An 11,929-nucleotide genomic window follows, 5' to 3' on the forward strand; every position below is an offset into this window, starting at 1 on the left:
GAAGCAGCTGGTATTATATCTGTCATCTTCTTTTCCAGACTACCACTTTCACTCACTATACCCAACATTTATTCAAACATATGAATTGATGGATGAGATTTTTCACATAATAAATGAAAAATCAAAAACTTAACAAGAGACTCCCAAAATATTGTTAACCCCTGGTCTGGTACATGAAATGACCCTGTGACAGGCAAAAACTTTAAGGAGGAAGCAGATACTAAAGCCTTGACAACATATGTGCATCAAATAGCTGAAGAAAGAATTTACATGTAGCAAAGATTGTGGAAAAGAGAAGTCAAGAAAGGACTGGAAAGAACTTGGTGAATTTTGCAATGTTGCCAAGGGCCAGTCTGAATTCTAATCATCAAGTTCAAGCTCATAAAAGTGCAGGCATAAAATAGAAACAAAGACAGATAATCCTTCAAGTATATTTCATTTCATTATTTATAGGTTTATTAAGTGCATTGATCATGGAACCCTTGTCTTAGATTTCCAATGAGACTTGAATCAATATATTAAGACTCAACATTAAGGTAAAGAACTGCAAGTTTTATTGAATACTAAATATATTTTATAGTGGGATGTCTCTGTAAAACTAACTCTCCTGCCCAAATGGTTATTTCAACATTTGTGAGAAAATGAATTAAACCTAAATGAGTTAAGCCTTATTCATGATAAATAGTGGCTTCAAAACAGACTAGCCACCCACTTACTTGACAACTTGTATTCAAACGAGAGGGTGATAACCTAGGTTATAACAGTCTAAACTTAGATAAGAAGATTGGACATCCAAGCTTTGACAAATAATTAGGTTAGATCTCTGTCTCTGATTTAACTCTGTCCATCACTTACTGCTTCATTCCCGAATATGTCCATTCAACATACCTTGAGTTTTACATCTTTCTTCACTCATGAATTTTTATTTGATTACTAGATACAATTTCTTGGGTCTTAATCATTTATACTGGATTATAGTTATTATTAGACACTGTTAGTTTCCAGTCAACCTAGAGTAGTTGACCATTCTCCATGAATCTAGCTTGGGCCTCTGAAACCCCACCATGGCAGTAATTTCCTTGGTTAGAATTCTACTGAGTTTGCTACTGTTACAAGGAATCATAAAAATAAAGACTGTCTGTAATAAGACTAAGACTGCCTATCTATTATGACTCTATCTATGAACTTACTTTTATGACATTAAGTTCTATGATTCTATGGTGAGGTTGCATATTCAAGGAACGGCAAATATGTGCTCTAGTCCAAATCATTCCAACAAATTTCTCTAATATGGTTACTTTACTACATAGAATCTTGACTATCGAATTACAAGCCTAACTACTTCATAGAGTTTCTTGTTGAAGAAAAACAAATAAAAATTAAAGAGGGGAGGGTCATAACATAAATAATAGTTACTAAAAGGCTATGTAATTTAAAGCATGAGATAAATTTGGTGTCTTATTTATGTTTTTCAATCAGCACCAAATGAGCAGAAAGCAATGCAGAAATCACTCAAGCCTTTTGTAAACATTCATTAAATCTGGTGTATGTGAAAAGAGCTGCTTCAGAGAAGGCAAATTGAGTTGTAGGAAAGGCAGATAAGTAAATATTCAAAGGCTCAGAGAGCAAAAAAGGAATTAGTGCCCACTCTAGCACAGGTTGCACAGCATGCTCTTCCATGTCAGGTTCTCCTAGAAGAGGCAGAACAGCTGGTAAGGCAGGACAATTTGTTTATGGCCAAATGTACCTGGCCAAGGAGATAGGTAGGAGTAGAGAGATCCAACTATATTCTGCTATTTCAATTCTTGTGTCTTGGCACGGGGCTGTGTCTTCCCCAAGAAAAGAATGCCTTTCTGCTAGGGTAAGAGTTAACATGACCTGAAACTCTGTAAGCAAGAGCTAATATAACCTGAGTATACTTGAGAATGCTATCCATAGAAATAGACTTGCTTGCATGGTTGGCTCTTAGCTGGAAACTGAGACCCTGGACTTCAGGAGGATCCTCACCATCCCCTGATAAGAACAGCTTGGTGTGCCTAAACTGTTTATGCCCACAACATGGTCTATACTGAACAACTGTTTATGCCCACAACATGGTCTATACTGAACAATTGCTACCCTGGAATTTTGGTACATGCCAGGCAGAGGGTACCTATGTGAACAGCCTCTAATAAAAACCCTGGGCACTGAGTCTTTAACGAGCATCCCTGGAAGACATTTCTCATGTGTTGTTACCACCTGCTGCTGAGGGAATTAAGCACATCCTGTGTGAGTCCACTGGGGGAGGACTCAAGGAACGTCATGTCCAGTTTTCTCTTTACTTTGTCCTATGTGCCTCTCCCTTAGAAAATTTTGTTCTGTATCCTTTTGTTGCAGTAAATTATAGCCAGACTCCTTCCAGAAAATCATAGAAACTAGAAATGGTCTTGGGAACCTCCAACACACATTTCTTTTCATATTGAGAGGCCATGTGTTCACCAACCTGTCTTTCATGGGGCTGTCTTTCATGTCTGCCTAGAAGTACTGCTTTTCTCCAATTCACAAAAAGCCATCATAAAAACAATTGAGTCTCTGTTGGGAGAAGAGGATAAAGAAAATACATATGCTTCCTGCTCCCACCCACGTCCTTTGGATAATATAGAGAATCACTGGCCACTCCTCCCCATTTCCTCACTGAGGTCAGAGTGAACACTGCCCAGTCAGTATTAACTCTGCAGTTACGGAGGTGGGTCTTAGGAATGGAAGAAGAAAGGGATCAATATTTATGAATATCCTCCTAAGTCCTAGGCACTACATTTGGGGTTTTGCACATATCTTAATACATTATTATAACAGAGAGGCAGTAGTAATCATGTTTTATGATTTAAGAACCTGGGATTCAGGGAAGTTAAGTAATTTTCCCAAGATCACGCAGTAAGTGGTGAAGCATGACTTGAACCTGAGTGTGATTCCAAATTGTCTGCCCTCATTTTCACGTCTTCAACCTAAATGTTTTCTTCATTTGAAAACTGCAGCTATTTCACTGCGTTTTTATTAAAATAAAGTGAAATATTTATGTTAAGTATATAGTATAAGATCTGGTATGTAGTAAACTTGAAACAAATGGGAATCATTTTTATTATTACTGTGACTATGATTACACTTGGAGAAGAGACTTATTGAGCATAGGACTTTTATGCTGCTCTGGGAATGGCAAGGCAGACAATGGAGACTATCTAGCGAACACTGTTCTGATACTTTTTTTTCATATTTACAATGTAGGACACTAATAACAATGCATCTCATTAAATATGTATAAGATTAACATTGAAAGTTTTATTTGAATCAACTCCAAACTCATATCTGTGCAATTCTCAATTTCTTATACTGTTTCTCAAGTATATCACAAGTTCATCCCAAACTTAAAAGAAAACAAAAAAATAAAAACTACCTAAAGCACTGTCTTGGAATGGCCAAGTTGGTTCCTGGGCACATGCTGACTTATGAAATAACTTTACAAATTATTCTCTCATGCACCATTCTGTATTAATAAAATATAATAATATACTTCCCAACATGTGTATGAGAGTGCACATTTTCCTTCTGTTGTTAACATTTCGAAACACAGCCCAAGTACTGATTTTGTTCAGATCAGTGTAGTGAACACACAGTGTAAGATAACACAAAGTTTAGTTCACAAAAAGCTATTGAGAGCTTACTTCGTGCCGAATAGCACTTAACACAGCATCTGTCTGGCACACAGTAAGACTCAATAAATGAAGCTAAGATGATGGTGGTGGTGATTAGAGAATGAATAAAGTGTGTTCTGGCATTGGACAAGAGTTTAGTTTCTGAGGTCAATCCATCATTATTTCACATTTCATAACCCCTATACTCAACATACACACACACTCAATAAACATGCTTACATATACACTCACACACACATACCAAACACACACACACACAGTATTATGTACCAGTATAGGACTGAATCCTCTGTACCTCTAGCTTCCTAGAAAAACCTTGATTTCATGAATTTACATAAGGTGAGCTGAGACTATATCACTTTTTTTTTTTTTTTGGAAAATTAAACTTCTCATGGCTCCACTTATATTAACTACTACCAACACATACAGTGTGTATTCTCCCATTAAAATATGTTCAATATTTTGTACAATTACTTTTAAGCCCCATATTAATAAACTCAGCCTAAACAATAGAAGAAAACATCCTTAAAAATAGATATAGCCCATTCTGTTTCCATGAGCATATATTATTGCTATTGATTTTCTAGTCATCTACTTTTGAAGCCAGTTTGAAAATGATTTTTAAGTGCTCAATCTCATTTATTAAACCTTGAAAGTTGATTGCCTTAATTTCTCCCAATCAACAAGATAACCCTTAATTTTAAGGTCTGGATTAGTGTCACTCCCAACTATGAAGTAATGATGCTATTTATTTATATTAGAATCAACACAAGTTCAGAACTTAAAGCCCTCATCAATTTTCCAAATAAAACTGCAGCTGTAATGTGGAACAGGTGAAATGAGATCTGTATTTCTCAGATGTAACGTAGCCAAGAGCTTAACCCAGGCTTCGTGAAGTTAAAAAACAATAAAGCCAAAGTTATTTCAGCCCTGTAGCATACTTATTTAAAGAGATGAATGTTATTGGATGTTTTTCAATATACTGCTTATACTATCCTGAAAACTTGAAATAAAATCCTATAGTGTTGTATGTACAAAATACCATATGGTGAGACCCACCCTCCTCTCCAATCTCTTTAAAACAAAAGAATAAAAACAATTGTAAAGCTATACTAGAGTACTATGATATCTACAGAACCCTATCTCCATCTTCATTCCTACAGAAAAAAAAAGAGAGAGAGATTGAGAGATTATAGAATATCAAGTATAAGAACTGTTGAGAGCTTTGGTCTAGGTATCGGGAACCAGAGGAGTTGGTGGCACTTACATAATCGTCAAATTAACAGCATGAAAGGTTATAATAACGAGTCTCTAAATCCCATGAAGGTAGGAACCATGTCCTACCTATTATATTCCCACCTATTATAATGTCTTTTAGAGTGCCAAATGCATATCAAATATCCTGTGAATACTGAATGAATTAATAAATAAGTCCTATATAAATACAGCTAGATTCCTTCATGGTGATTAATTGCTCTGAAAAAGTTTCCAAAAGACTCTATAAGGAAAATATGAGTTCTTTGCTACATCACAGAATCTTCGGATGTGGAAAGCTAAAAGAGGAAGAGAATGGAGCAGAGCATTTTACCTTCTTTGCTTCGGTGTCTCTCTTTGGCATGAACTCTTTTAAAGTGTGTTAAAAAATAAATTGAAATAAATTAATGATGCTGAGGATATTAAATTTCCTTATGACTATCAAGTCAAATCAAGATAATATTTATGTCATAACTTCTGTGACAATAAAATTCCTTTGTTTCTTTTATAACCGAGAGAACAAATAGCCAATGGATACAAGTCCAGAGAAATCACAGATATTGGAATTAGCAGGGAATGACTTTAAAACAGCTATTATAAATATGTTCAGGGATTTTTAAAAAGACATGTATAAAATAAATTAGAAGATAGGGGTTCTCAGAAAATTAATAGAATTCGTAAAAATAAATCAAATAGAAATTATAGAACTAAAAATATATAACATCTGAAGTGTAAAGTTATCTTTTATTTATTTATTTTTTTTACACCTACAGCACCTGATCTTTGTAGGTGGTCTCCCATCCAAGTACTAACCAGGCCAGACCCTGCTTAACTTCCGAGATCAGATGGGATCTGGCTTGTTCAGGGTGGTATGGCTGTGGACTTGAAATGTAAAATTATCTTATGAGTTAACAAAAGACTGGACGCTGGAGAGGAAACTATCAGCAAACTTCTAGACAGGGAATAGAAATTATAAAATTGATGTTCGGAAAGGGAAAAGTTTTAAAAAATTAACAGGACCTAAATGACCAATGAGACAACATTTGCATTGTCTAATAGATGTGTAATTGAAATCCTAGAAGGAAGAGAGATTGGCATAGAATAAATATGTGAAAAAATGATGGCTTAAAATTTTTCTAAATTTGATTTAAAAAATATAAACCCCTAGAGGCAACACAATAAATTCCCAAGCAGAATAAACATAAAGAAAACCATACCTAGATATATCTTAGATTCCTGAAAACCAAGATAAAAATAAAAATTTTAAAGCGATTCAATGGAAAAGTCTTTTCAACTATTGCACTAAAGCACGTAATAACCATATAGAAAAAATTGAATTTCTACACTTAAATGTAACTACACACAGTAATTAAATTTAAAATGAATAATAGACCTAAACATACAAGCTAACTTACAAAGTTTCTAAGGGAAAAATGGGAGTATATCTACATAACTTGGGTATATAAAGATTTCTTAAAGAGCAAGACTTGTACAAGAAAGTCATAGAAGCTCTATTCATAATATAAAACTGGAAATCAGAAAAAGTGACATGAACAGGCAGAGATTTAAAAACAACAACAAAAAAACCTCTTTGGTGTAGCAAATATATTCAAACCTAGTAATAATAATAATAAATAAATGCCAAAGACATGCTGAAAGAAACCAGAGACCAAAAAAAAAAAAAAAAAAAAAAGTATAAAGTGTCTGACTCTAGAAATTCTAGTATAAGAAAATTAATCTAGAGTTAAAGAAATAACAGTAATTGCCTCTATGGGCGGTGGCAGAAAAACTGACTGCAAAGAAAGATAAGAGAAATTTCTGAAGTAGTAGAAAGAGTTTATGTCTTTAGAGTTTTGGATTACATAATCATTTTTCAAAACTCAAAAAGCTGTAAAATATCTGTGCATTTCACTATGTATATATTTTACATCAATTTTTAAAAAGGGAAAAGAAATATAAAGCTAACTCATCCTTTTCTCCTTTAAGCCAAGATTATCCTTTCTTGACTTCCCCATTTCTCTTAATGGAAGCTTTATTCGTGGTCAAAACAAAACTGTGAAGTAAGTTTTTACATGTATTACTTCTTCCTCCAATATTTTACCATTTTCCAAATTCAAACAATATTATAATTACCACCAGTTTCAAGCACTTAGATCAAGCACAGGTAAAGCTCTTTTCATCCAATAATTTATTTATAATCTCATTTATTCTATAGACATACAAACCCACTGTTTTTTATTTTCTTATTTGCTGTGAGGAAACTAAGATTTAGAGAAGTAAAGTCACAAATAGACAGCTGGAAATCAGGATTTGAATTCATGTATCCTTTAAATTATTATCAATGTTATATATTACGAAATTTTCCTCATGTCTCTCCCACTTTGAAACACTATCCTCAACCAGATTCAACCTGGATTCTGCCCTCAGTAAAACTAGCAAACAAGCAAATAACTGGCTAATGCCATTAATGACCTCTATGGTACTAAAGCTGATAGTTATGCTCTAGCCCACATCTTATTTGACCTCTTCTCTGCATTTAGCACTGTTGATATTTTCCTACTCTAAGCATACCCCCTTTACCTGCCATTATAAAGTATCTTAATGGTTTTCTTCCTTCTGCTCCCACCACATGTTCTCAAGTTCACTTGAGAAGAGTCCTAAGCCTATTCAGTAATTGTTATCATTCCTTGAGATGTGGTTATAGATTTATCTGTAAATAAAAGGGTTAGTAGCAATTTGCAATCTATCTTCTTGCTCTCTCTATCCTTCGTCTCATCCTAAACAAGGATGATTTATTCACCTTTTTAAAACATGGTTTGATCATTTCACTTCTCAAACATCTTCACCTTTCTCCTTCCCACTGCTAGGCAAACAAAACATAGATTCCTCTTGATATCAAAACACGATCTCCCAAAATATAGAAACAAGTTAGCTCTCTTAGCTCCTGTGTCACACTGCTCTTTTTTTTTATATCATCTGTAATCTAATCACACAGGCTTCTCTGCCTTTCTGCCACCCTTTCTACATCGTGCCATTATGTGTGCTACATCTTCTATATAGGAAATCTTCCTACACACCAATTTTGGACCATTACAGTTTTATTTACCTTTGGAAGTGCAGAATGACATGAGATGTCTTGCTTGAAACTTTCCTTGTTTCTAAAGTCAGACATATTCTATAAACTCCCAAATTATTTTATGTATTCTGGTTGCGCATGAAGATATTGAAGTGACCCAAATTTATTGTGGGAACTGAAGCGAAAAGGAAGGTCAAGGGCCAAATTCCATAGTCTTCTGTAACCCTTGGGCAGTAACTGAAATATAGATCAGTGACAAAGACATTGAGAGACAAAGTGGATTAACTAGAGTGCCATGAACTTCAAAAGGAGATAAATGAATGGTTTCCTTGAGAATTAAAATATTTCATCTGTCTTAAAATACTGAAAGCACAGGAAAATGGAAGCTGCAGGTATCAAGGCGTCAGTCATCAGGTATTCTTGGAGAAAAACCACTTAAGTAATTGCAGTGTTGAACAAAAATTTTATCTATTCAATAGACAGATAGAAGATCTTCACCATTTTTTTAATCCAGCCAGAACTTCTCATTTTTAATATCTGATGATATAGCAACTGATATAAAAGAGGACTCTACTGAATATATTCTTACCAGTAAAACAAAATAAAACAAAACTTACTAAAATATTTTCTTGGGAAACAATTAGCTATCCTGCATGTCTTCTAGGTATGACTTGTTCTGATCATTTCCTTGTTTAAAATTCCACAGGTTTGTATGCCCTACAGAGAATCCCAAATTGCAAGACTAGATTATAAGTTTCTTTATTTTTTGTTACTCAATAACCTTATAGCCTCATTCTTACTATTCACCTACACGTTCTTTATAGCACAACAATAAATACCATTACTCTTCTTGTTTTCTGTTCTATTATATTTCACCACTAGGTGTCACTGCGTGCACTTTTCCCTTTTTCTGGAATGTCATTGCCCTTAGTTTCTTCTGCCAGGCCAATACAGTGAACATCCCGGGACACCATAATGCAGTTAATCTTTCCCTGATCTGAGACACCTCTTGTTAACAAGTAGTCACTTGTTTATTACAGGTACTATCCTGTATTACATTCATTTGTTCATTTTCCTGACTTACCTACTAGAATATGATCTCTGTATACTTAGGGGTCTACTTAATCATTTTGTAACCCCAGTGACTAAGACAATGACTACATATAGCAAGTATTTAATAAATATTTATAGGATTTTATAGAAATAATATTATCAAAGGTTTCAAGAAAAGTAATAGCAGAAAAATGGTTAAAAGGCTCCAAGAGGTAGTTTGGCATATTGTATCAAATCGTGAATTACTGATTGTGACTCTGGAAAGTTATTTAACTTTTCTCAACCTCAATTTAATCATTTGGGGGAAAAATGGCAAATGAAGATAATAATACTCTGCAGAATAATTGTTAAGAAATGAGATAATCTGTGTAAAGTGCATAGCATACTTCCTGCCATATATATTGAATACTCAATAAGTTAGAGCTGTTATTATTTGTATTACTACAAAAAGAACACACAAAAGTAGAAAGAAATAAAAATAAAAGGATTCATGATACACCCATGGACAAAGAAATTCATGTTTTTGTTTTCGTTTTTATTTTTTTAATCACTGAGCTCTCAGTGCACACCCATTTATACTTACTTGTGGTTATTTCAGTAGATTTAGTGTCTATCCAAACTCTCAGAAATCTATACTAAAGGATACCTAGTTGTCTCTTTTCAAAGACCCTGGAAATGTCCATTTCCCTTAGACAACCACAGGATGAAGATTGCCATAATGTCTCTATGAATATGCACAGGGATGAGAGGTCTAGCTATGGGTAGGAGTGAGGACAGACAAATATGAAATAGAATAAAAACATACATAATTCACATAAATGGACCCAATAAAAAGTAGCAATTTCTCCACAATTTTTGAGAAATAGCTCAGGGGAAAGCACCAGCTAAACAAAATATTTCAAGGTGGATTTGATTCATAAGTGATTTTTGAATGTATGCTCCAAAATTTCAGATGAAATTGGGTAACTCAGGAAGTTTTCCTGATGGGCTAGTAATGGAATGCCTCTTATCTTTGTAAAATAGGCATAAAAATACCAAGGTGCTTCATTCTCGAAATGACATTTCCAAATTGATTTCCTACTAATAGCCACCCTTGGCAAACTATTCTGGGTGTACGACTCACTGATTAAATCTCCTCCTCTTACCAAAATCTCTTGAAAGTGAAGATAATGATACAGGATCCTTTTGGGGACATGCAGGTCATACATCACTCGAGGTATCTGAGGTAGTATACTTGACTCCTCCTGGGTCATGAAAAATTTATTTGTTTAGGCTACAATGTCTCTGCTATATACAGAAGTGCTTTCACTGAGATTCATTTGGAATGCATGCCTCAGCATTTAAGAACTGTCTCATCTGTGACTATTTGAAAGGTCATTTAATGAATTATATACTCTTCTCCATCCTCTACCTCAAACCACATGGCCTGGCTTTTTACTTTTTGTGATGATAAAAATATTACCAAATATCAAAACCATTGTCATTAAAATAACAAAGATTAATCAGAATAAAATATATTTATAGTAAAAATACTTTTTCTGAGGTACTAATTGTTTTGGTGGCCTTGTCATAGAAACACAGCTTCCTTAGCCTTTCTTTTCAACTATTTCTGGGCCATTCTCCATATTTCCAGAAAGATCTGTTCTCGAAAGTACAGTTGATGATGGGTCAGTTTACTGATAACTAGAAACACAAATTTCAGGCCCCCAATTGCAGTGGGAGTGGAGGTAGGGAAAAGCTTTTATGAGTCTTTTTCTTTTTTCAATTTCTGTCATTTCAGAAATTCTTTTTTTCCTCAACATTTGGTCTGTAAATAAGCTATCTGTTGCTTATCCAGACACCAGAAAGGGTAGAGGAAGTAGGGAATTCAGCTGAAGTTTTGAATTTAGGTAGAGTGAGAAATGAAATTTGATGTGTGACAGGAAAAAAAAATAACATTTATAATTATGCTTTCTCTTCCTTACCAGATATATTAATTACAAGGTCCCAAGAGGTCAGATTTTACATAAGAAAACTTGGAGAAGATATAAAGAGGAAATTATTTGGAAGAAGACAGCAGGCAGGAGAATCCTGTGGGGAGTAGGGAAAAGAGAGACCGACAGACAGATAGACAGATATGTAGACAGAGATAATGAGAGAGAGAGACCAAGAAATATCACAGAGCCCAAAAGAACAAAGTAGAAAGAGCAAGCAGATTGAGAACAACTCAGAGAGACAAAGAAAGAGGACCCAAGACAGCACATCATTGGGAAAATGGAAGATAGCTATAAGGAAAATTTAGGATATTTGGATGAGGGATGAACAGTATTATCTACTATTCTGTATCACTTAAAGACTTTCAGTGAAGGACTACATTGTTTTTCAATCCTTCTGCAGTCAGACTTGTAACTTGTGCCTCCATCCCCTGTCTCCAGGTGTCTGTATTGAGAAAACCTTTTAGGTGCATGAGCTTGTGGGTAGCTCCAGTTCATCCTGATACGCTCAGAACACACTTTCTGCTTTGTTCACAACTACCATGAGAAAGATGACAACCATGACAGAGTGGTGAGGCAAAGGCATTTGGGCATCCCAGCTGAATCTTGTTATAAGTGGGCTTGCAACAAAGTAAGGGAGGAAGAAATCTGGGAGAAGAGGCAAAAAAGTATCCAACTATTTCTCCCATCTCTGTTACTGGAAAGCTAGATCATTCTGCTTCCTAGGTTACAGAAAAGCAATGAGTCTGATAGGCACCGAGAAGAACAGACTGTGAGGAATTCTGTGGTGGACGAGAAAAGCTAAAACCATTTCCTCTGACCCATAGAAATGGATGCTGTGACTCTTAGCCCTAAGTCAATAAAACCCATGGAACTGATCGAGG

General features: G+C 34.8%; 1 protein-coding gene and 1 pseudogene across 3 annotated transcripts in view; both read right to left on the reverse strand.

The window, feature by feature from the left end:
* DPP10 (dipeptidyl peptidase like 10) overlaps positions 1-11,929 on the reverse strand; it is a 1,220,852-nt gene that overhangs the window by 1,068,308 nt on the left and 140,615 nt on the right. The gene's annotated exons all lie outside the window — the stretch shown is intronic.
* Positions 5,708-5,826, reverse strand: LOC112470551 (annotated as a pseudogene).

The sequence above is a fragment of the Pteropus alecto genome, unplaced genomic scaffold, assembly GCF_000325575.1.
Source record: "Pteropus alecto unplaced genomic scaffold, ASM32557v1 scaffold3, whole genome shotgun sequence".
In the NCBI taxonomy this organism is placed as follows: Eukaryota; Metazoa; Chordata; class Mammalia; order Chiroptera; family Pteropodidae; genus Pteropus; species Pteropus alecto.